At 39.7% G+C, this 26,258-nt stretch overlaps 2 long non-coding RNA genes across 2 annotated transcripts in view; one reads left to right on the top strand and one right to left on the bottom strand.

Annotated features, from left to right (window-relative positions):
- The window catches only part of LOC106041232 (uncharacterized), a 238,313-nt gene extending 221,704 nt beyond the window's left edge, over positions 1 to 16,609 (top strand). The window contains exon 8 of the long non-coding RNA XR_010825064.1: positions 16,506 to 16,609. This is a non-coding gene — a long non-coding RNA (uncharacterized lncRNA). The remainder of the gene's footprint in view (positions 1 to 16,505) is intronic.
- On the bottom strand, positions 46 to 24,628 carry LOC136786433 (uncharacterized). Its single transcript, XR_010825069.1, has 3 exons — positions 24,367 to 24,628; positions 16,537 to 16,644; positions 46 to 622 (listed from the first exon to the last, which is right to left on the bottom strand). It is a non-coding gene; the product is annotated as an uncharacterized lncRNA (long non-coding RNA).
- Between the last annotated feature and the right edge of the window lie 1,630 nt (positions 24,629 to 26,258).

Raw genomic sequence — 26,258 nt, forward strand, 5'->3', positions numbered from 1 at the left:
CTAGTCACATCTTTCAGCCATCAGATTTGTCAAGATTGCTCTGTATATCTCAGATGGCAGACGTTCATTACTCCAATATACTGTTGGGCTGGGTTACTAGAAAAGAGAAGCCTTTATGATACCCATGAAAGATTCAGAATTGTAAGCTTTATCAGTCTTTGAAACCAAATACATGCAAAGTGCCACAATAAGCAGGAGAAAAAAGACTCATTTTTTTGTTTAGATAAGAGATTTCAATTTCTGCTTTTAGACAGCATTGTAGGAAGTAACTAGGTCAGAGCTATACTAAAACTGCACTTTATTTATCCGGTACGTACACTAAGGAACAGTTCTGTTTAGTAGTTCAGATTTGACCTGAATTAAATATGAAGCTCAAAAAATGTGGTAAAACAATATTAAGAGCTCTGACTTACCATAAGCCAAAGCTTCCACACTGTATATGGATGGCCATCTTCTCGCTGTTCAGTCCAACACATCTGACAGTGCTCCACGTCCACATGTGCTGCAGTGGCTAGAGTCCTTCCCTGAAGTGCAAAGACTTGCAACAGGAAATGGCTGGCTGTGGCAAACACATCTTGTTCATGAACAAGAATAGCAGTCTGTCCTCTCTGGAGCTTCTATGCTATAAAATTTAAATGCAAAAGCATAAGGAAAAGGAAACAGTAAGCCTCAATATTAGCTTTATTTCTATACGTCTCATGTCTATCATCACCTCTTGCATTGTATTTGTAACACTTATGCAGGGATCTCTAAAGCATGGGCTAAGAAGCCTCGCAGCACCCATATAACAGCAAAGAGCTCAGGTGTGGTGACAGTACTGCCCTTACTGCCTGCTTGAAGTGACACATATAGAAAGGGACCTCATGGAGATACACCATTCTCTTTGAAGAGCAGGACAACACTTGGCTGAGCAGAACACAGCATGACCTCAGTATGGCCAGCATGCAGAGGACATCCAGCTCCCAGAAGGTCACCCATCCTCTCCACTGGGAAGGGGTCCTCAAGGTCAATCAATGTAACGAGCCCTTATCAGTGTAGTTACCAAGAGGACATTCTCCAGCTGACAAAATAGCACTTATTTGTGATTTCCAAAGGAATCAAAGTCCACTTTGAAGAATTCTGATCATTCCTTTGGATGGAGATACAAATAGGGACTCAAGTGAGGTACACAACCTCCATAGAAAATTCTTAAAGTAGATTTGCACCTGAAGGTGAAAAGTAAATTACAATTGAAGGTCTACTAGCATGGGTCATATATGAATGTATACTGGTACTTACAGTACCCAGAAAAGCTGTCAATTCTTTTCTTTATGCAGTAGCTTAAGAGGCAGCTAACCCTGAGGCATCAGACAATACAAAAATGAACAAATCATTTCCTTTGGAGGAAGGATCTATAACAAGCAGTGCAAAATGTTTTGCTGTGTATTGTAGTGGGTTTACGTGGCAAGGTTTTGGTACCAGGGGGCCACAGGGGTGGCTTCGGTGAGAAGAATCTAGAAGCTGCCCCATGTTAGGTAAGGGCCCCACTGCTGACCAGAGCTGAGCCAGTAAGCGATGTTGTTTGCACCTCTGTGAGAGCATATTTAAGAAAGGGGGGGGAAAAAAAAAAAAAAATCCTGCTACACAGCAGCTGGGAGAGAGAGGGGAGCGAGAAACAGCCTTGCAGACACCACGGTCAGTGAAGAAGGAGGGAGAGGTGCTCCAGGCTCCAGAGCAGAAGTCCCCTGCGGCCTGTGGTGAGGACCACAGTGGAGCAGGCTGTCCCCCTGCAGCCCATGGAGTACTACAGTGGAGCAGGGTTCCACGCTGCAGCCCATGGAGGAGACCACAGTGGAGCAGGTAGACCTGCACTGATGGAGGCTGCGGCCTGTGGTGGACCCCCGCAGGAGCAGGCCCCAGGCCAGAGCTGCAGCCCGTGGAGAGGAGCCCATGCAGGAGCAGGTGACCTGGCAGGAGCTGCTGCCCGTGGGGGACCCAGGTTGGAGCAGTTTGCTCCTGATGGATGGACCCCATGGTACGGACCCATATCTGGAGCAGTTCTTGAAGAGCTGCTGCCTGTGGGAAGCCCAAGCAGGATCAGTTCGGGAAGGACGGCATCCCGTGGGAGGGACCCCACAGCGCAGGGGAAGAGAGTGACCGTGAAGGAGTGGCGGAGACGAAATGCTATAGACTGACCACAACCTCCGTTCCCCCGTTCCCCTGCACTGCTTGCGGAGGAGGAGGTGGAAGAGGGCGGATGCGGGGAAGGCGTTTTTGGTTTCTTTCCTTTGTTTCTCACTTCTCTAGCTTGTTAGTTAGCAATAGGCAATGAATCTTACTATCTCCCTATGCTGAGTCTGTTTTGCCTGTCACCATAATTGCTGAGCGATCTCCCCGTCCTTATGTCAACCCTTGAGCCTTTTGCATCATATTTTCTCCCCCTTTCCCTTTGAGGAGGGGGAGTGAGAGAGCGGCTGAGGTGGAGTTCAGCCGCTCACCCAAGTAAAACCACCACACCAAAGGGAAGGGGTGCTTGACCAACGCATGAAACATTCGTGATGAAATAACAGGCCCTCTGTTTTCTGTGTCTTTTTATGTATAAAGTGCTTATCACCATATTGATAAACAGTCTTAGGAACCACTCTGATGGCAGCAGTTGTGAGGCCGGTTAGTACCCTCAGCATTCCTCTTTCCAACCACCAGCAGAGAGATGGGTAGATGTTGTCTACCTGCTCTCAAGGAAGACTTGCAACACTGCCTCCCGTTAGCTTGTCCAAGAGAAGCTGCTGAAGGCTGGACTGGATGAGCAGATGGTAGGGTGCACCGGTAACTGAGCCTCTGAGCGGCTGCACCCAGAGGCTGGTGATGTCAGAAGGTGTGGTGGTTTTACTCAGGTGGGCAGCCAAGTTCCACCATGGCCACTCAGAAAACAGGACACAAAGAGCTCAAAGTTTGAGATAAGGATGATTTAATTAAAGGGAAAAGGGAGAGGGGAAAAAAAAAGAAGAAAAGAAAAAGAGAGAAAAAAAAAAAGCAAAGGCCACACGGAAGCACAGAGAGGAAAAAAAAAAAAAAAAGCAGTTACTCTCTACTTCCCATCAATGAGCGATGTTCGGCCACATCCTGGGAAGCAGGGCCTCAATACACGTAACGGTTCTTCAGGAGGACAGAAGCTTCCACCATGACAGCCCCCCCACTCCTTCCCCTTTTCCATTTTTTATTGCTGAGTGTGACCCCACATGGCATGGAACATCCCTTTGGTCAGTTTAGGTCATCTGCCCTGGTGATGTCCCCTCCCCATCACTTGCCCACCCCCAGGCTGCTGGCTCTTGGGGGCTTGGAGGGAGTCGTGATGCGGTGCCAGCATTGCTCAGCAGCAGACACAACACTGGTGTGATACCAGTGCTGCTCTAGCTACAAGTGCAGAGCACCGCACTGTGTGGGCTGCTGCAGGGAAAGTTAACTCCATCGCAGCCAGAGCCAGCACAGAAGGCCACTGTGATGGTGCCTGGGCTGCCACCACAGCAGCCTCCTGATGTCACCATTGCCCTTGGTGCCCATTGTCCCTGGCCCCATAAAAAGGGCAGCCCTGCGGCTGGCCACCACTCGCTCCTGGAGTGCCGAGGAGACTTGGAGCAGCCCAGGTGCTGGGAATCTTCAGGCAGGAACAACTAGCTTGTTAGTTAGCAATAGGCAATGAATCTTACTATCTCCCTATGCTGAGTCTGTTTTGCCTGTCGTGATAACTGTTGAGCGATCTCCCCGTTCATATCTCAACCCTTGAGCCTTTTGCATCATATTTTCTCCCCCTTTCCCTTTGAGGAGGGGGAGTGAGAGAGCGGCTGAGGTGGAGCTCGGCCGCCCACCCCAGTAAAACCACTACATATATAGAAGTGGATTTAAAAAAAAATAAAAATCACCACCAATGCACATGAATAGACAATCTCTTTAGCTACAGTATATGTTTACGCAGATGTTATTTGGTTCCTAGGTTTAGTAACTGCAATAAAACTTTTGCACCCACCAGGCTCCTTATGTGCCATCTTTGTTTATCTGTTTGGCCACATTGCCCAAGAACCTGTTGCAATGGCCTTCAATCAGCTTCTTGAAAATCAAAGAAATCTACTTGTCAGCAAGCAAGATTTGCTCCTCCAGTGAACCAGCCTCAAAGATCTGAGCACAGGCACTGTGGACACAAATCTGTTTTATGTAAGAAGGAAACTGCAGTAATGGCATTTTCACTTTTAATGCAGCATCTCCAAAACGAGGAAATAACACAAGTTGCTAATGTCCTTATAAATGATATATGGGCATGCGTTATATAATTTATAGGTTTTTAAAAAGTACCTTTTCCTTCTTCCCCATTTTAGGGAAGGCAGACAGTTTCTCTAGTAATTCAGAATAGTTTAAGGTTTCTTCCTTAACATTCAAAGCAGGAATCTGAGGTTGAGAGGAAGAAAAAAATGTTCTTCATAGTCTGTGATGAGACATTTCTGAATTAATCAATCTCCATTGTGGTTTTTCAGGATTGGTTTGTTGCTTTGTTGATTACAATTAGCTGCAGGTCTGCCAATTAATTCTCCGAGTCCTAATCTACCATTCTCCCCAAAGAAGACTAATCAAATACCTGGGAACTGAAATTCAGAGTTCTCCCAGGCACTGAAACCACTGGAGCCAGCAGTGGAGTGGTTTGGTGGTACAGCTTTCCCACTTTTCCCAAGAGCTCTCTCTGAGCTCCCATTCCCTCTACCTGTCCTGCAGGGACTCATTAGCTCATGACCTGTTGTTGGCATTCCCAGATGTTCCACTATGGCTAAAGAGTTTACCATTTTTACCTTCTTTTTTTTTTCTTTTTTTCCCCTGCTTAATTGTCTAGGTGATTATCATAAGTTAAACACTAATTTGTTCACAGGTTGGACAAAGTTTCTTGTTTTCTTTGCCAGACCTGAAGAAGCACTTTTATGTTTGAAAGCTCATCATTTTTTTTCCCAAGCTCTATTACCCGGTTGTGTGAAAGGTATTAATTGTCTCTCCAAATCTTGTCCTATTATTTTCTTTTCTCTGACAATTCCATCTGCATCCAGTGGTCCAAGTGTCAACTTTTGCCCACCATTTTCTCTTCCTTGAGCAGGTTGATCCCTGCTCACTGACTTTATTAGACCTGCCAAATTGTTATTCTGAAACCTTCAGAAGTTTCACCACTGGTTAATAATACACGGATTGAAACTGTGCTTTCTGAATATGGCCTTTGAAGACCACAAATAGATTAAAATTTAATTATGATGTATGACCACAATCAGATTATGATACCAGCATTCAAGCTTGCTGTGTTGACATTTCATGATTTCTTCTCTCCAATTAGTAGTTACTTTTCAAAAATGAAGCTGGATAGTTCATCAGGATAGTACATGATAAAGTTTTTGCTCCTTCACCATATGAACATGATCTTCATTAGATCAAATCCTAAGGTATTTACCTCTGCAACTTTCTTATTTAAATAGTTATGTGTTATCTCCTTTCAGTGGCAGGAACCAAAGAGTTATAAGATTAATGGGTTGTTGGGCTTGAGACACTCAAACAAACAAACAAACAAACAAACAAAGAGTTTAGTTTCCAGGAAACAGAGAAAACACTAGGAAACAAGAATTTTGACATAAGTCAAGAGGTGATTAACCGTTAGTACAAATGACCAACAAAACATAAAGAAGTAATGGTTTTCTGGCTACCCTGTCATAATCAAACATAAGATAATTCACTAAACACAGGAGTGCTGGGATGAAAACAGGTAAGACTGTAAGATCCTGTGGTTCTTTCTACCTATAAATGCAATTCATTTTCTTATATAAGATTTGTCTGAAGCATCACCCTAGAAAAATATGTCATTATTAAATTCCGGTGCTGAACCTGGGTAATTTGACATTCTCTTTTGCAGTATCAGTGTGATTCTCAACATGTAGGAGTGTTTCAGAAATTCCTAAATCAGTGCCTGCGTGACAAAAATGATGAACACATATATAGGATTTTTCATCAGGAAATGATGAAAAGGCAATGTGCATAGTTAACTCCATTTTATAGATGGGGGAAAAAAGAGACCCAGTGAAGTGTAGTGACTTTTTAATGTTTACCTCCCACACCACCGGAGCTAGACAGACCCCCCTCTCTGTCCAGTGCTCTATCTCCTAAGCATTTCAGTCCTAGAAGACCATTCTTTAAGTCCACAAAAATAAGAATAGTCATTGCCTAGTGATGGCAAAAGAAACAAGAGAATCACACTGAAATGAAGATGCACGAAGATGAACAGCAAGCAAGTGCTAAGGAAAGGTCAGTACAGCTTCTCATATAATTTTTGCCAGGAAAGAAAATCAGCTGTCTACTCTCCCGGTCCTTAAGCCTGATACTATTTGTTCCCAATACAAACTTCTTCCAGGATATTTGATTCAAAGTTGGCACACTGCTCCACTGCATGAAGCACATTCACTTTCCAGACCCCATTCTTAAGATTCTTTCTTTTTAAGTGAAATTTATTACCAACAGATGATCAGGTTTACCATTATTTCTGCATAATCATTCTACTCTAAGATGAATAGCTGGCACCTTGCACGCATCTCAGCCTTTGAGGGTTACTCCATCTCATACCGTAAGTCTGACTGGGAAAGAAAACAGATCTCTGCTGTCCTTTCTGATAGTCAGCTGAAGTTAAAACCTAGAACGAGTTCTATAGAAGCCAGCAGCAACCTGTGTCTGTTGGTTCACCTCCTGCTTCATGCTGGCATAACTGAGATGAGTTCACCAGCACAAGTGAGAGGAGTTTCAAGCGCAGAGAAGTGTAGACTCTGATAAAGCAGAATGGGGCCTCCAGCTAGGAAGCTGTGCATTTGAAAGACAGGGAAAGAGATATATGCAACAAAATAGCTATTTATCCACAATAAATGTACTTTAAAAACATCAATTAGAGCTTGTCATTACACAACTCCTGCATCAGATATATTTCAAACAACTAATGATTATTAAAAACCTGCTTATTAAGTTAAGTTACGTTTCATTAAAATGTTCTCACCTATTGGGCATTTAATTAGCACACAATAAATTATCCACCTAAATAGCAATTAGTTTCTTTAGTCAAGTGCATTAGAAGAACTTATTTATGGACTCTTAATTATAGTAGAGGCAAGAAACTCAGAGAACTACAGCATGTGCCTGCGTGTGTGTGCATCACCACTGCTGAAGTAATTGCAATAACAGGAGGCTAGTCAGCAAAATGCAAAAGCCAGGCTGAAGTTCTCTGACAGATCAATAGCTACAAGAGCTTTCTTGATAGCATATGGCTGGCCCAGAATTGCTGAAGGAATGAAAAGTGAGGGCCCAGCCATGTAAGGGTTTATGAAATCAAATATTTTGGATTGCATAATGATACAGCATAAAGGGCAATGGTTACAGAGAATTGACTGGAAAAAAATAATGATGAAAGTTAGAGATTTCTCAGTACGATGCCAGTGACTTTTACTTAAGTTACATCTATGTTAAGTTTTGCCTCTTAAGTTTTGGAAGAAAAAGTGCATATGAACCATCAGCATCCTGCCAAGACTTCCAAACAGTGGTGCATGTGGTGCCAGCACCTCAGCTCTGGTGGGATGTGAGTACTCTGACTGTAGTAGGCTTGCAAGTGACCACCATTGTCAGCGCAGAAAACATGAACACCACACTGCTGCCACGACACAGGCAGTTTGTCACAAAGGGCACTTGATCGGAAAAGGCCTTGCTTTTAAATAAACTCCAAGTGCAGATCTGCACAGGAGCAGCTAGAGTGCTCCTGTGATGAGGCGCTGCCAGACATGCTAGGAGGCCAGCACGGAGGTGGCATCCTTGCCCCAGAAACCATTTGCTTGTAGAGGCACCACCGCATGCCACGTGCCCAAATGTGCCCGTGACCATGCAAGGCAAGGAGAATTTCACTCTTGCTTTCATATTGTTCTTGTCATCCTCTTCCACAACCCTCTACAATAACGAACCAAGTACTTATTAATTAATTTATGAGGAAAAGCCAAGGCTATTATGAACTTCAGCTACATCTCTACTGCAAGCTGAAATATCATGGGCTCTCAGCAGGCTGTACTTCACTGTACCCTGTTTGGAAGACATGGAGCACTTTGAAATCCGGGAAAATACCAGAGGGACATGAGGAGAAAAGATGATGTGAAGTAAAGCTGGGCAGATGGTGTTATGAGCCAGGAAGGCAGCTGACAGATGACACTGACAGCCTGGATGAGGCCGGAACATCCGACAACAGCCTCCCCAAACGCGAGCAAAATGGAGGGCCATGTGCTTGGAATACATGTATACATTTGTGTGTGTGTGTGTGTGTGTGTGGCTGCAGCAGATGTTCTCCCATCCGGCAAGCAAGAGGAGATGACAAGAGAGAAATTTCTTCAAATGTTTTAATAAAAGATGGACATACTAAGGGATGGGAGGAAATCACATCCCCAGGGATGAGCGTCACCCTAAGAAATGGAAAGCTTCAATGAGGATTCAAACTTTTTTTTCCTAGAGTGCAATGTCATGCAGAAAACCTCAACAGCTCACACAAGAAACAGCTTAATGAACAGCAGAGACAACGATGACAACAAGTCCCCTTAACTCGGGGCGGGGGGGGGGGGGGGGGTCTTGTAGACACCTTTTTTTTTTTTTTTTTTTTTTTTTTTTTTAATATCCTTTGCCCAAGTTTGAAAAGCTGGCCATGATGCTGAGAAGGCTAAATCAGAATATTGAAACCAGCACAACCTCCACTGGCACTGAAATTACTTGTGCTCACACCTCTGTATCTTGTCCTGTCTACATTCTCCACCCTTTGAAAGCTAAACTAAGCTCAGTAAATACCCTGTTTATAAATATCCTTCATTACCCAATATTTATATCCTATATAAATTGCACATTCAAGGGCAAGTGTGTGTCTAATGACTCCTCCTTTAACCTAATACTCACCCAGCTTATCCTGAGCCAGCAATTACCAAGAGCTGATAACAGATGTGGCCCCACACGCACTCACGCCTTCAGGAAGCAGGGGTGAAAAAGCAGACAGCATTAGTTCTATGACCAGAACTTCTTTTTACCCTTAGATGGGAAGACCCTTTCATCTTCATTGCCTGCCCATGAAGTTGTAAAATTTCATCAGACTAAAATAGTCCCCAGGAACAAATACAAAGTACAAAAGGACACAATTGCCAAGTGTCATATATACAACAAACAAACTGATTTGGATTTAAACAATTTGGTAAAGAGAAGGATTTGAAGATCTATAAAAATAAACAGCCCCAGAACAGGCTGCAGACATAATTAAATCAGTGAAATGAAATATCAAATGCTGGCAGCCCACAAACACTTTGATGAAAATAATAATAGAGACTCAGTGGATGAAAAGCAAGAGAGAAAATTGGTCTATTAAAAATAATGGTGAACAGAATGAGGACCATGTAATGGAGAGAAGGGCATGTTACACAATAATTTAAAATTTTTGCCTTTATGTGAAAGGGAGAGAGACCTTCTAAGGCAGTCATTTTTTCTGCATCAGTTAAGGGTAAAGTGCCAGCCTTGGAAAATTCAGCATCTCCAGACAATAAACCAGACTCTCAGCCAGGCTCTGAATTTGGCACATCTACTTCATTTACTTTCAAAGAGGCACATGAATTTGAAACAACTGAGGAACTGGATCAGTATATAAAAATCCAGAATATGGACCACGTACTACAACTCTGGTTTATCTATAGAACAAGGAGATCTGCTTCCCAGCAGTTCCTGGGCATTTTCCCAACAAGGAATAAGTATGAATTGAAGTATAAATTTAATTCCCATTATAAATACACAGGGATACATTGTAAATGTGTATAATGTAGGTTAGGGATAGGAACAGTGTCCATTTCCTAGCAGGGCCAATTAACTCCTGCGAAAGATCAGAAAGTCCAAAAATGTTAACAGTGTCTGAAATTTTTCCTAGTGAAGTGCATAACCAAATGGAAATATTTTTATGTGGAAGGTACAGACCTTTGGAAATCAGTGTTTGACAACACTGATAACAGAGTCAGGCTATCTTGCTTGGCTATCATACATATCCTTGGAAAACTCTGGCTGTTGCTTCCTGATATTTATATTTATCTTTCCATTCACAGCCTTTTAGCATCTGCTTAACACACTGCCCCAGGAAGCAGCATCAGCATCAGACAGGGGAGACCACAAGCAAGACAGGACAGGAGGGCTATACCTTGGGGGCTGCACCTGCTTGCTATGGCTCTGTGCACACATACGCTTCTCTGAAATAGAGTACAATGATAATAAAGAGCATAAATACATGATGCACGAACAAAGAATATACATCATTTAACCTGATACTTTGTTTTATTCAACTCATCTACCTTTTGGGGATTGCACAGAATATCTGATAACACAGAAGGTAAATAGAGAAAAGATTCTAGTTTCTCTGCTAACATACTCAAAAGGCCATAAGATATCATCAGAAGTGAATACTGTTGTTAAGGAGTCAGGATGGAGATGAATAACTCAAATTGCCTTTGTCAGCTGCAGGCAAATGGCAAGCTCTGACTTCTGCATCCCTGCTCATTTCTGCTCCTCCTGTTACTTTATCCTCCCACTCACTGCTATTGGTATGTAAATCATGCCATCGTGTCTGACACCTGCAGCTGAAATGTCAGCCAGCACGAACTGCTGTTGATCCTCTGGACCCAGTGGAGACACACTGATTGCCACTCATTTAGGATCCCGGGTTCATCTGTGAGAGACACCCTCTTCTCTGCTAATTGCCTGTGCAAAACCTCATACAATGGAGTGCAGAGCTTTGATCCTTGGTTAGAAAGGCACCAAAATATTTAAAATATGAGTTACATTATGTATATGGCATGCTGTTGTGGAATACTTGAAATCAGCAAAATGATGAAACAACATCTGCCTCATTGAAGAATGAAGTAGCTCTGTGCAAAGCAGCTGTTTAATTATCCGGCACGATGTGGTGTAACAATTTATACACCGTACTCATAAATCCTGCATCAGCTCAGGGTTTCTGCTAGGAGCTAAGAAATAAAACTAACCCAGACACATCTTGAATTGTCAGCTTTAACACACACACACAAATCTAGGTACCATCAACCCATCGACATTTTCTTCCTACCTTCCAAGTAGACACTCATCTTGAGAACTCATACATACAGTATTTTTACTCAAGCTAGTCCAACCAAACCATCATCATCTTTGGGTTACATACTTGCAGTGAATGTATTTATTGTAACTAAATGAATGCTATAGCATTAAATTACCCTTCTCAATGTTCATAAAACTAATTGCACTAAATCTAGCCATAAGCTTCTGAACTGATAATGAACAAACTTGATGGAGGCTAACTCCAGAATGCCCTCATAGGCTTTTAATTAGTCTTCGGTAGAAGGGAGAAAGCATCATTTGTAAACAATCCAAGGAATTTCCAAGAAGAGTTAAGTACTAGAAATTACTATTTTTCCTATTTTTTTCAAATTATTTTCTCAAATTTCAGTGACAGTATATGGTAAAATAGGTGGAAACTGCTGAATTCCTGTCCATATGGCATTCTTTATGGAGCGGATGTAAAGGCAAGATGGGTGTTTCTTGTATTCTGAAGCATTGCATGTGGTCAGTCAGTCAGAGAAGGTCAGAAGTTATGTGATGAAATAGCTTTGTTGACAACTATGGTTCAGCAAGTCCAAAATATCAAATATTTTATTTTTTATTTAAATATGTAATTTAAATTTTATAATTTTAATTTTATTTATTTTAATTTATTTATTTTATTTATTTAAATTTAATTTAATTTTATAATTTTAATTTAAATATTTAATTTAAATTTAAAAAATATTTTATTATTTAATTATATCAAATATACCCTAAATATCATACCATTGTGACAATGCAGCAACACAGACAGCTTGAGTCTGGTGCATGGAAATGTTCCTTTGCATCGTTTATTAGGAGGGAAACAACCTATGAGTCCAAGAACCAGATGACACAGGTCTGACTTCCCAGGTTATTCACAAACACTTAGAGGCTGCCATTCATCTTGTATTTGACCCAAAGTATTGAGAGCTGGTCTGTGGGAAACAAATCATGTAGTAATTCAAAATGCAACTGCTTTCGGCTTCTGTGAACAGGCTTACTGAAATGAAATCTTATCTAGGAGGCTGTAAAGCAGTGACCCATCAGCAAGCCTAATGCATTTCAATCTCTCTCTTTGCAGACTTGGTCTGTGTGAACTGAGACGTGTCATATTCAGAACTGGCTTTACAGAGTTAGTCCAGGCTGTGGAGTCAAGTCATTCAGCATCACTTTATCATATTTTTAATATATATTTTATATTTACCATATTATCTTTAAAAATACCTATTTTTGTTTAGTCATGAAGGATTTTGCAGTTTCTACAGATTCATGGGTGATTTTTCCCTTCAGTCAGAGAGACTTCTCTCCAAATATATTTCACCCTAGACCATACAGTCTTCTCAGTTCAGCCCCTCTGTACCTATTTCCTGCCCTATCCTACTCTGCAATTACTCTCTTATTCCACTTATTGTTATTTGTATCCCCTTATCTAAATCCACATGAAAATAGCATGGAACTAATATGTTTGACCACAACTCTTTGCTACAAGTTTTGCAAAAGGATCATATTTCCCTGTTCTGTCTATTCCCTTGAGGAAATGTACTCATTAATTTGATTTCCAGCTTTCATTTTTCTAAAGGGAACAAATGACAATTATTGTTTACTTTGAAGTGTGATCTTTAGCATGAATAATTCCCCCAAAAGAAACATCTGCTTCACAGATGAGTTGTGACAGCAGACAATATGCTTCCATATTTTGCATTCATACTTGAGTGGCAAAAGCTGGGACTAGGACTGACTGTCCAGCACCACAGTTGCAGTCCCAAGAGGCCAAGATCACTTCTCAAGAGTGTTTCTTGACTTTTAAGGGTGTTTTGTAGCATTTTCTGATGCTCTGAAGTGTGGTTGGCCTCGATGCAATATCTTTGTGCCCCAAAGATGACATCTGCATGCCAGCTACTAAACATTTTTTGGCATTTTGGAAGGTATCTAGACCCAGAATCATCTGCTCTAGTGCCCAGTGACCCTGGACATTAATGTGGACATGCATTTTGTCTCTGGCTACATTATGCAGTTTATATCCAGCACATGAAACAGGTTTCTGACAGTGCTCAGAAGTGCTTCACTGGCAGCCATCAGTTCAGCTTGTAAAAGCTTCTTTCTCCACACCAGAATGGATTTTTAACAACAACTGGACCCAGACCAAAATTCATTGTCTAAACTCCAGTCTGAGCTCCTCCAAACTTTCAGGCCTTTTAGCATCCTCAGCTGACATTTTCTTAGTTGTATTGTAGATTCAGACACCGTTTTCATATCCTGAAGACCTGAACTCTCATTACTGCTCTTATTGGTACACATAATGAATTGCAAAATTATGATCAAAAGTAGATCAGGTGTGCTACATTGTGAGATCTTTACGAAAGAAGGAAGAAACAACATTTTTCTATTGTGTCCTCAGCGAATAGGTCAAGTAGTAATTACACAAAACATTCAAGATACATATTAAAAAATGTAGCTCGTGAAAAGAGATATGGAACAAAGACTGCCTGAAGGCAGAGTGCTCTCCATCAGTGCAGACCTTTGAAGACAGGTCAGACAAACGACTGTCAGGACTGGCACCGTTTTTCTATTGGAGAAGGACAACTACTGGATGAACTACTGAGACCCTGGAAGTTTATCTTTTCTAGCAGCACTGGAGGGATACGATCCCAGTGGAAGTATCCTCCTGCAGGAAACTCCTCATCTCTCCTTGCTTTTGCTGTACCATAAATCTGTCATTGAATCTTGAAAGCTTTTGCTGTCTCATGACTGAATAGATGATGAAGAATCTAGTGAGCATCTAGTGCAGAAGTGAGATTTCATCCCTAGCACCTTCAGCAACCTACTAGCCTCCAAACCATACAAACCTTCCTGTTCCACACTGTCCCCTGAAAGGGGCCCGACAGGCGATTAAAAATTTCTTTCTGATTAAAAAAAAATAAAAAAAAAATAGAGGAGTGGGGGGAGAGAGAAAGAAAGAGAGAGAGAGAACAGATGGCATCTCTCATATGCTCTTTTCTTTCCATTCATGTTCTTCTTCCACAAGAAAATTATGGATATTTTAGTTTCAATACTAAGCTGAACAACTTGAGTATGAGAGGAGTATTTTAGAGCACCTTCATGCAAAAGTACTGCAGTTGTGGTTAAGAGTTTAGATTTCTTATAAAGTTATTTTCCTTGAAACTTGCCAGCACTTCAAGTATAACTGTCAGCAGCTACAGCCTGTCCCCAGGACTGTGCAGTACAGGAAACACTGAGCCCTACAGGCTATGCTGAGAACATGAGAGATCTGGAAAGCCCTCAGCTCACTAGAATTTGAATGTAAGTTTGTAACACAATCTGCTTCACCAGCAAATACTCAACATTTTGTCTTCTTGTTTTAAGGCTTGTTATTTTTCCCCTCAGTTCTTCGGTTAGTGAGAAGTTGGTATATCTACAATCTATGACAGGCAAAAAATAGCTACATTTGAAAGCAGCAAATAATAAAATGAGGGCATAGAATATACACATGCACGTTCTTATCCTTTATTACCAGGATAAAAATTGTGCAATAGGAAATATTCCATATTGTCCATAATAGAGTGCAAATCTTCAAAAAAATATATTTTGGCTGCATTTCAATTTAAGACACTAGGAAACCTAAATAATGCTGGTTTGCAAAGTAGTCCACCAACACAACGAATTGCAAAGTTATTTGAAATACAAGTGACGAATTAGAAAGCAGCTGAACATACAGATAAGAAAATGCCTTCTTTTTAACACTCCCCATGATTCATAGAAGTCTACTTTCAATACAAAATTGCCATTAACTAGGTATTTCAATATACTTTTGGCATTGTTAGAATATGTCTCAGGGAGCTCACTGTTCTTTATTGAAGTATAAAAATGATCTCTCTCAAAAACACAAGCAGTACAAGACAAACACAAACGATGTTTACAGCCTGATACTAGAACACTACTCATCTTTGCAAAATTTGGAAATTCAAATGGCTAAACCCTTGAGTTGTCTGAATATATGATTCTAAAGACAGATGCTGTAGGAATAGATCCTCACTTACATAGCTGGTGTAAATCTATGGACACTTATTTACTAACCGACTTATTTCCTTACATGTTGCGCTGAAGATCTCAATCTGGTATACAAGGTGGCTAGTGCTGTTCCCATTAAAACAGAGTGAATCTTCTATTGATTTCTCTAAGAAGTGAATCGGGATAACTTAATAATCAACCTGTATTTCCATAGCAAATACCTGTGTTCATGTTGTCATCTCTATAAATTTACTCTCCAGGTTGTTTTTTACCTGTATTTTGTTAAGCTTATTTTGCATAGGTTAATTTATATATTTAGTCATGTAGTGGAAGTACACATTCAAAATAGAATTGACATTGCATTTAAAATACTCTGCATCTTCATTATATACACAGGTTTTGCATGAAGCTAGTCTAAATTGTTCACTAATGTTTATCCAACAACAAAGATCTGGTCTGAGGTTCAGAGGAATCACTGGAAGTCTTTCTAATGTCTTTTGCAAGGCTCAGATCTGGTCCTGTAGGGACTACACTATCCTATGTGCCTTATCACATTTTGATCACAAGAGAAAGAAAGGAAAAGTCTGAGCTAATCGGAACATGTTTGTATAAATACGTACATTTGTATCCATATGTCCTTTTTGAAAACCATATGTTCTTCACTTTTATCTGTAACACGAACTGAACTTCAGTTTTTCTATTCATTTTGATAACATCTAAGTTGGAAGACCATACAGAATTAAATGTTCTACAATATTTGCAATTGTACAAGATATAGAGAAACAGTCTTTGCAAAGTGACTAAGAAGAAGGTTTTGAAACAATTATTGATACTCTGTGCCAGCAGGGGCTCCTCGATTCTAATGGCTTCAGAAATGTCTATGAAAAAATTCCACTGGGTCTTTGAGAAAAAAAATGGTATTTACAATTATAACAGAAAGTACTGAGACACATTGTGCCTTTAAGCAAAGTAATAATTTAAAAACAAATCTGCAGTGGGATCAGCAATCACATCTTTGCCAGTGATAAATCTAGTAAGGATCAGACCATCTTCCAGGGTGAACTAAACTAACAGCACTATTGCCAATTGTGATGAAGAGCTGCACTTCAGCACTTACACACTCACTGGTTTTATCTCCCCACTATGCAAATCTAATCAGACTCTGTCGCAGGATATATACTGACTGTGGTCAAAGATACGTTCCCCAGAGGGACAGAAAAACCAGGTAAATCAGATAAAACACTAGTGTGGACCAGTCCTGAGCTTTATAAATGAGAATACCATGAGAAAACTACATCTGGAGTGACTCATTTTACATTTCTGTGTTGCAGTTTTCTGATCTGTAAAATTGAAGGTACTGACACTTATCTCTGCATTGCAACTTCGTGACTCCTGGATGAGAACTTCCTTGAGAATGGCCAGATCAGTAAGCGAGAGCAGCAAATGTGAAGCTGTGTGCATCTACTGGATCTGCAACGATAATAAAGGGTCTTTTGGTCATATCCAGCCACTGAAATGTCTCAGTCTTTTTAGTGTGAGAGCGACAAGTACAATAACAAGCAACACAGAGATATTTTTTATGTCCACACTATATAACCAGTCAGGCACTTCAGTTGCATTACTGAATTTTGCACCTCTTTTGCAGTTTATTAGTTCACTCCTCTTCTCTTGAGTGAAGAACTTGACCAGTAGCTTTCAAGTATTTCCTGGATGCTGCAATAGTGGCAGCAATGGATTGTAGACAATCATGAGCTGATTTTAAAACAGCCAGCTCTAGTACCTATAACAGGCTACAGTAGCACAGAGACCTCAGCAACTTAATGCCAAATATATTTTATTTTGCCTCTCCATCAGCGTTGTCACCCACATTGAACTCCACATAACCATGGTTTCAAGTCTCAGCCTAGCTGATTTAGAACACATTGCTGCAATAAAGACGTATGGAAGCTACTAACAAGACCTAGCAAGGACCATTTCATAAATAAAATGTACACTTGTGACTTCAAATTATTCTTTTGGAAAAAACAACTGAATCAGGAGAAAACAGGGAGAATGATATTAGAATGAACCTACATCTGAATCAGTCTGACAAATTCTTAATGATATTAAAAAAAAAACCTCTTACATTTTAAGCAGAAGTGACAACTGTTTTTCCTCTCCAGCTCTTCCAAGCTCTCTAAGGCTGTTTGGAAAATATTTAAGTGAAACTGAACACTTAGTAAATGGGGTGTTCTCAAATTTATGAGGCTGAACCTCAGCTGAAACTGTCCAAGTCATTAGTTACTGGCTTTGAATTCATTCTCACAAACAAAATAGGGTGCTCATGACAGTGACACATTTGGAAATGCACTCAGAGCTGACTTATGAAAAGGGTTATAAAAGGCTCTACTAATGGTTATGTGTCACAAATGCTTTTGGCTCTTGTTCCCATAGCATATTTCCAGCAACATCAAATGTAGACTCCTGTGGGCATAAGCTGGAACTCATCCTGCCTCAAAGAGCTTGGTCCTCTCTCTTAAGTAGGACAGGACTCTGCTGAGACCTCATGGAAGTAGTGCCTGGAAATGACTGTGGGCAACATTTTCAAAGAACCTTTGGAGATTTCCTTGTATAGTTAACGTCTCTTAAGAGAGAGAAAGTTAATAGGTACAATTGCTTTTTTCATGAATCTCAGAATTAATTTTAAATCAGGTTTCTAACAATCTTTCAAGGCATTTAATTTTATGGTTTTCAGGTCTTGACCCCTAGAGAAAAAGATCTATTTTTATCTTGTAGCACTTTGATCAAGTAAGTTACAACCTGAATTTAATGATACAACTCAAACTGCTAACTGGTGGATGTAATAGCTAACATGTCACAGTAAATACCAGCAGCACCTTCTGAAAAACAGATAATACAACAAGCAAAGACAAGGCTGGTCAGGTAAAAAATGATTTGAAATTAACTTTGTTGAAAAGAAAACGTGTCAAAATGAAATTACGGTGTTTTGTAAGTCAAAGTGCAGTCTAACATTACAGAGAAAATTAATCTACTGTAAATAAACTTGTGAATACCAGTACCTGGTATTTTTGAGAACAGACATTCTCCAAAATTGTCACTATTTTTAATGCATTAAAATTGGAAGGACTAACAAGGGTAGAGACCTAAAAAACCTGCAAGAGTAAAATATTTTGCAATTTTGAAACGTTTGATATACTAAAGCTTCAATATAAAATTACTCCTTCACTCTGCAGATATCCTCTTTCATTAGTGGACTGAAGTAATCAGTCTTTCCATTCAATTCTGATACAAAGCATCCATGAGAATTAACAAGCAAATAAAATGCCTATGATGGAAATTGTTTATATCTGTACCAGTTCCCTCTCTAGTGGGGTCTCCTTTTCTGAAGCATATACATTTGTCTTCAACGCAACACCTGGGCATGAACTGTCCTGTATCAGGAGAAGTTCAGCTCCATACTTGATCTTTGCAGCTGGGTTTGTGTACAGAACTGCCAGGCCCCTGCTGATTCAGACAGAACAAGTAGTTCACCAGCCCCAAAGAGGAATATCAGACCCTGTCATTTAAGGATTAAATTCTTTGTAAATTCATCTGCTTTGGAGGTTGTAAACCATACCATACATTCAAAATCAATTATAAGAAAGGACGAGATGGGCAACACAAACAAGGACAGAATTATTTGACAAAGTGCTAGCAAAGTCAGCAATGGACCACCAAAGAGGTCCTGGGTGGAGCAGCAGGGGACAGAAGCTGTCCCAGAAAAGGGAAGAAGCAAGGAGTACAGTGGTGACACAAAGGAGAAGGCTGAAGGAAGGTGCTACAGACCAAGGGAATTTACTAGTGTCATGTGGGAATAAGATCCTGACGGTGTGCAAGGCAAAACCCTCTAGAGGGGAAGCCTATGGTGCTCACATTTTTAAGGTGAGAGTAAGGTCTGTGAAACAGATATGGCAAGACAGGAACTCATGAGGACTCGGAATATGCATTTGGGAGACATAATCAGAGCAGTAAGGAAGATAATTTGGGCTGGGCGAGATGAAAAGCATGGAGCTGACAACTGGCACTCACCTCATTCTATTAAATTCATGCTTACGTGTTTTGCTGAACTGAGCCTTCTGGAAGGAAAATCTTCTCAGTAGCCAGCAGGGAACATTGATCTCCCTTTTGTTATATATACACCCATGACCCCAGAAGGATAACAAAGCCAAGATTCATTTCTAACACTGATTTTATTCTCCTCCTTAACATTTCAGTGAAGTTGTTATGTTACCCTGTCCAAGCCACAAAAAGTAGGAGGCCAATGAAGTGCCAGGGTATTAACACGGAAACAATTTTAGCAGACACAGGAATAAATCTAGAGTATCAAAGAAAGGGTTAATTTTGATCATGCCTATTCTCATCTGTGGGTAAGCCTAGGAGGCCAAGAATCAGGTAAGGAAGATGAGATGCTCTTTCATGGCAGCTAAATCTTTTAAATCTTTTCTCCTTTTCTTTAATATTTTTCAGACATTATCTTTTGTGTTTCTGTATCCTCAGGTGTTGCTTTGAGCATATCCCATCCTGCTCAAGCCACAGCAAGAATGAAGAGAAAAATCACACATGAAAGTGACACTGAATAAAAAGTTAAAAGTGATTCCTATTCAATTAAATAGTATCTAACTAAGATTAGCTTAAAACTTGGGAGATTTGGATTCACTCTTGCTTTGCCACAGCCTTGCTGTGGGCATGTAGATTAGGTAGTAGGTAAACAGCCAAGAACAACATGTACCTCTCATGCACAGGATGAGAACATGTTACAGGCAGCATGGGACCAGAAACAGACAGGAAGACTGCCAGAGACAGATGCTGCACTCGCCACAGCACCCATGCAGACTGGAGGGCCAGTACTGCTGGGCCTGTGAGCCTTGGGCTTAGAGACCATGTAGTAAAATACTGCATCTAGACACTATCTCTTACAGCAACTCAAGATAGGCATGCTAGTAGCAGCCTGTAGCAGGCAACAGAAAATGCTCCCCCCCAAAAAATTCCTGGTACAAAAAAAATTTCCATCTACCTTTGCAGCCACAATGGGAACAAGAAGCCAATCTCCACTGTGATTGCCCTGCAAGTCACCTGCTGCCACAACCTCTACCAATATGAGTGACCCCAAGCCAAACCTGTGAATATGCTGATTGAGGAATTGTCTTCATTGTACTTCTTAAGCAGGTGACACTGCTTGGAGCACACCTGTCCTATACCCGGTGTTTTTGTCTACCCATGGTATTTTTACATTATTTTGAAATAGTTACATTAATTCATCCTGTAGAGATATCACTCCCATAACCTACTCTATGCCTGACCTCCAGTCTTAAGCTATTCAAACAATTATTCCAATCATTTTGCATCCCCACTGAGGACACTTATAAATTAACCCAGCATTGTGTTTAGAGTACTTGAGCTGACTTATGAAGACTCCTACAAATTAAACATCCTTGCAAATGAGTACACTTTTTACATGTACACAGATATATCAAAGAAATGAATTGTGATGCTTTAGAAAACACAGCAGTGAAACTCCAATCAAAAGAAGTAATAGAGAATAAAATAAGAAACCCATTTATCAAACAGCTCAGATGTGCAAAAGATTTACTTTTGTAGATTATAAATATAGATGAAAATGAATTCTAGGCTGTCTTTCTATTCTGTAAGACCTTCTGATGTTAACACATAGGATAAGTATATTACACAAAATATACATTATAGAAAAGTACTTTTAAAAACTTTGCAAGATCTGAGACTCAGTAAGAAAGAGAGAGCTTACTTATGCATTTAACAGAAGGTCTCATACAAGTTGAGCAGGGTAATTCTAAGAGACACACTGTTTTCTACAAAGAAGAAAAATAAGAGAAATGCCAAAATAACTACAATTTTAGAAACATGACTACCATAACATCACTGAGTTTCTCATGAATGACAGCACTATAGGACTGACATTTCATGCGCTTCTGCAATGTATGCTACATTTCTATTTAGAGCCCTTATAGAAGTTAGTGATGGAGAAAATGATCCAGAAACTATTCCCACTCCCCCACCATTCTTTTCAGGTTTAATACACCAGAGCACAGAATCAAGCGTTAGAAATGAGCTGAAGTGAATAGGATTGCATGGGCAGAATGTCAAAATATTTTTAACTGGCTAACATTGCATATAGAAGAGGGTTCAAACTACGACACTCAGATCCACATTCAAATTTCCCCAAAGTTTGAGAATTAGTTTCTGTTAACTACAATTTCCAATCTGCATTCAGTTCCCTGTAATAGGCTGCAATACAAAAATAACAGGTAGATGGCATAATCACTGAAAGCCCCTTCCCCTTGCTGCATATTGCTCTAGCCTCCCAGCCCTTTCTTTCTTAATTCACAAATATCTACCAGTGATTTCTTTATATACTGAATGTAGAATCAGCTCCAAATGTAGCTTTTGCACTGTCCAAATGCATTACCTCATCTTGAGCCCATTCATGAATCCAACACACAGTGAAATGCTAGGAGAGAAAGAGATTTTGACACCTGAAAGTATAAGGAGAACTCATACCTCTCCTGTTGTTTTTCATTGGTGTCCTCTATACTAGCAGGCAGAAGAGAAAAATGAGGAATTCAAAGCCAGGGCAGCCCTACCTGGGCTATCTGTGGGCCAACCATAATCTGAACCTTAAAAAATATGAGGCGCACAGAGAACAGCATGGTTAGTACCCAGCATATTGGACTACATCTGTTCTTGTGCAGAGAATCCATAGTAACCGTTTCGCTCTCTCCGTAGGAGACGGGAGGGATGAACATTTTTGGAAGTCAAGCAGCTGCTTTAAGGAATCTGATCTATATTGGGAGTGAGGGGTAAGAGAGAGAGAGAGAAGACATCCAAGATGAAAGGAGACATTGCTCAGTTTTGCCTCGGAAGTAACCCCCTGCAGCATCCCTAGATGACCTACTTTGCAAAGGCTGGCCTTTCTAAAAGCAATAGTGTCTGAAAGGAAAGTGTCTACTAAAGTTATCACCTTCCTAAAAAGAGATAAATGCTTACCCCATATGAAGGGAAATCTCACACTGTACTTTGGGGCACACAATGAGAGGTACCATAAGTGCAAGGGCTTTCCTGGGACTCCCTTTTCAGTTAGGTGTTTTGTAATAGACATCAATGTCATTCAGCCTACAGGTCCCTGGGCAGTCATTTTCTGATGCTGTTCTGGCCTGGCTCATTTTCCAGATTTTATCTTCCAAGACTGCTCTAAAGAAAACTTGAGATAGGAGGTTTCTATTAAAAGCAGCTCTTTTCGGCTCAGTTTAAAGATCTATTATCATTTATTTTGCTAAGAACTCATGTTCTGAGCAATCAGGAAGTCTGCTGTGCCTTGATTTAAGGAGATATTTTTAAAAATAAAGTCATTATGACAGATAGGAGTAAATTACCAAAATATTCAAATACGTATGTGTTTAAGTAATGAGCAATGGCATCTTACATTCTGCTCAGACACTAGCCAAAGCAATAGAAGAGATTAAACAGAAATCAGACAAAGTTTAAACCAGGAAAGAAATCATCCGTCAAAACTCATGTCAAGTAAATGTTCATATTTTTTTTAGTGATATTGATGGATCACATGTTAATCAATGGTTTAATTGCAAGTTTAATAGTCAGTCTAATCAATTCTTGATGGATAAAAGCTATGCTTTCTACTACCTCAGAAACACTTACCAAAAATATACAATTAAACTTCCAGTTACAGATTGCTGCTTGGATAGCCTGTGCCTTCAGCTGGTCACTAATACAAAAAATCAGGCACAGTTCTCTCTAAATGTTGAAAATATCCACAGAGTGAGGTTTGAGGATGAAAGAAACATCTGGAGGCTCACAGAACTACATTCAACTTCCAGGGAAGTACTCGCTAACACAGACTTCAGCACACTCAGGTCTCTGTTTCATATCTCCACAAATTCTATGTTCAGATTTCCTGGATTCTGTATTTCATCTTGTCCCACGGTAGAAAACAGAGACCTGAACCATTCCCTAAGCACAATAAGACACTGCTGCATGGGACATTATATTCTAACATATAATTTGTAATATGCCATTAATATACTTTTTTATTTTATATTTTTAAATCATACAGCTCTACCATAGCCCCAAACACTCCATTGTTAGCTATTCATAACACCAAATCAGGGTACATTAGACTAAATAGTGGTTTTTAAATGTGTATAATGCATCTCAGTCCATACTTCTAACTTATGAGGGAATATAGTGGTGACATACTGGAGAACCATCTTTCTTGTACTCCTCAGCAAGAGTCTACTTGAATGAAGTCCCACTTGACAGGGATCAGTAGAAACTCTCCAACACAGCAAGTGTCTGAAAGTTTAACCACTACCTGACACTCATTCATCCCTTTATCCTAAATCCATACACTGAAGGAGAGTTTTGATAATGACCAGGATCTAGCAGTTTAAGTTAATTGCAAGTTGGGTATCTTGGAAAAAATAAAAACCCTAGCTGACTTGCAAGTTTGCAAAATTTATGTCCAAAATAGCTCTAAAAGCTTGTAAGCTCGGGGCAGACATAACTAATGCAGCATCTTTAGCTGGAGCATCAGTGCTGTGGCACAGAAAAATTGATTGTTCAGGACAAGTGAGCAGGACCAGATGGGGGGTCTGTCACTTGCTTCCCATGGAGGGGTTGCAGCTCCTTCAGCGCACCCAGCCTGTTAAATCAGAATAAGCAGCTTGCACATGCTATGTTGACTAGTGTTCATGCTGATGTTAAAACACAATCAATTTGTGTATTTGGCATAAGACAAACATTACTGAGTATTTATGCTAGTCTGACCCTAAGAATATTTAAAAGCAACTAGGAGGAACAGATTTCCACAGGAAGCCGTGGAAGGCCAAAGTAGAAATTGTTCTAAGGGTGATTAAACAGATTTCTTAGATCTATAACTACCATTTCTTGAAAGAAGAGAAAGCCTGTAGCCCAAAAGATCTACCCTTTGGGCTTGTGATAACCTTTAGAGCTCATTTCTCAAATTCATAGAACAGTACAAAAATACATAAAGTATACCACATAAAATCAGATAACATTAGGTAGAACTTCAGGGAAATCATGATTTCCCTGAAAATCTCAGTCAATAGAACATATATATTACCAGGCAGAAGAAAGACTCACCTTACAGAAGCCTCGTCTTTTTATACTCATGGCATTTGCTTTTACCCATCCTTAGGGAGCATGCAGCAAGATGCTGCTCAAATCTCATTCTGAGCCAATACAGTAGACATGGTGTCTGGTTCAGCTCCCAGCAACAGAAGACTTTTTTAAACAAATGTTCCAACTCAGAGGGGAAAAGGGATAGTAAACAGTAAAAGAATATGTATTTAGAACAAAGAGAACCTGGGGAAAAAAATCAAGAGAATGAACATCTGTAAATGTACAAAACATTTTTTATTAGACTTAAAATTCTAGCAGTTCCATTAATGGTGCAAACGAGGTGCTGGACAGAAAAACCAAATTATATTTCATTCAGTCTTAAACTGGCCTGTTGCCTGAGGTCCCTGTCAAACATGTTTTCCTTTCAAGTCTAAATACATCAACAGAAGTATCTGATTTGCCACTGAAAGAAATCAAGAATTCTTTCAGCCCAATATCATATCTTGAGTCATAGGCAGCAGAGAATACTACAGAGAAATCATCTCTACCCTACACAATAAGTGAGAATTGGGAGGAAAAACAAAGAGCAAAAAAAACTAGTAAACAACAACAACAACAAAAAAGAAAATTTGAAGGAACACTGCTCATACAATTATTGTTTTAAAAGAAAAAAAATCCCACTTAAGTGGGATTTTAGCCAGATCTGACTTTAAGTGGAAGAAGACTAACCCACCATCTCCTTATGTGTTTATCCAACTATTGCAGCAGGAAATTGCAGCTTTTGCAATAAAAGCTGATCTTTATCAAAATCTAACTGTGCTGTGTAAGTTACTGGCAATGACCTTCTCTAAGTACTGTTTCTTGGACAAAAATATATATTCATTTCCATTCAAATTAATTGAGTTTTCTTTTTCATTTAAATGTTTCTGTTGGCATCACAGATGAGTTAGAAGAGCAAGCATATAACATAGTTCATTTACATCTCCATTTTAGCAATCTTCTATTGTTTCTAATACTGCCTGCTCCCTTATTTCTTAGGTTTTTGTTGTTGTTGTGTTTACTGCTGTCACTTATTCAGCAAACATCATAATCAAGTGAACCACAACAGTATAACACCTCTTCCTTAAGGTCCGCAATAATTTTGAACGTATCCCTATATATAAGCACTTTAAAACTTTTTCTTTCAGTTTGCATTAGTTTGGCTTCGCCCACCATATATTTTATCTAGCACCAAAAAAGATGGATTTCCTTTCTATAGTCTGCAATAATCTGCATCCTCCACATTTAAATTCAGACTAGGTTCATTAAGTTTATTTCTTTTACAGAGTTGTCCATATGCAGTGAACAGGCAGCAGGATATCCATACCATTCCCATTCCTTATAAATGATTCCTTTTCTAATTAGACCCCCATCAGTTTTTTGCATTTAATGGCTTGTGTCTTATCTATAGAACTGGTTGTGGTCTTTTTTTTTTTTTTTTAATCATATCATCATCATTAAGGTTTTCATTAGAACTGAATTCCTATATAAACAAAAACTAGGACTTGTCAAAATATTTCATACTAGCATGTTTAAAATAATAACACTAAAAGGTAACTTCCTTCACACTCTTCTTCCCTCAAATATCATTTTGTGCCAGGATAATCTTTTACCCATAATATGACCAAAGTCTAAACATAAATATTTTTAAATACAGGAAGTTCAATAATTCAATTAACCCATTCCATAAATGTTACTGAGTTTACAAAGGCACTCAAGATTTCAATTCTGAGATATTAAAATAAACAAAATAAATCAGGGTATGGAAATCCTTTTTCTACTGCTAACTGCCCCACTGCTTCAAGTTCCTTCAACATTTCCACCTGCTTTTTGATGTGCTCCTGCATGTTCGGAGCAGGTTGTAGTTACAATTT

Source organism: Anser cygnoides, chromosome 15 (assembly GCF_040182565.1).
Source record: "Anser cygnoides isolate HZ-2024a breed goose chromosome 15, Taihu_goose_T2T_genome, whole genome shotgun sequence".
In the NCBI taxonomy this organism is placed as follows: domain Eukaryota; kingdom Metazoa; phylum Chordata; class Aves; order Anseriformes; family Anatidae; genus Anser; species Anser cygnoides.